This window comes from Nestor notabilis, unplaced genomic scaffold (genome assembly GCF_000696875.1).
Source record: "Nestor notabilis isolate BGI_N333 unplaced genomic scaffold, ASM69687v1 scaffold383, whole genome shotgun sequence".
NCBI classification, from domain to species: domain Eukaryota; kingdom Metazoa; phylum Chordata; class Aves; order Psittaciformes; family Psittacidae; genus Nestor; species Nestor notabilis.
Genome location: NW_009923079.1, coordinates 57035 through 57364, shown reverse-complemented (window position 1 = coordinate 57364; position 330 = coordinate 57035). Strand labels below are relative to the sequence as shown.

Sequence of the window (330 nt, the reverse complement as noted above, 5' to 3'; positions counted from 1 at the left end):
TTCCTGCTTCATGGTCTACACGTGTGATGTCTGCCTGCTGATAAACTTAATTGCATCTCAGAGCAGACTCAGGAATCAATGTTGGTTTGTCTTGAGACACTAAAGGCCATTACACTTCCCTGCGGAGCCCTCTCCTCAGCCCCACGGTACATTAATATATTTCTTCTGTAATGTTCTAAAGTGGAAGCTGGCTCTGCAAATAGGTTTGGGTTATTTATTTATATATTTATGTTTTGGCAAGCTGTGCAATCCCGTTAATGAAATTTTGACATACCACACAGCAGTTTTATGACAGATGCTTAACAATTTCATTTGATATTCATCTCAAGC

General features: G+C 39.7%; 1 protein-coding gene across 1 annotated transcript in view; it reads right to left on the bottom strand.

The window, feature by feature from the left end:
• The window catches only part of ANO1 (anoctamin 1, calcium activated chloride channel), a 47704-nt gene that overhangs the window by 23699 nt on the left and 23675 nt on the right, over positions 1 to 330 (bottom strand). The gene's annotated exons all lie outside the window — the stretch shown is intronic.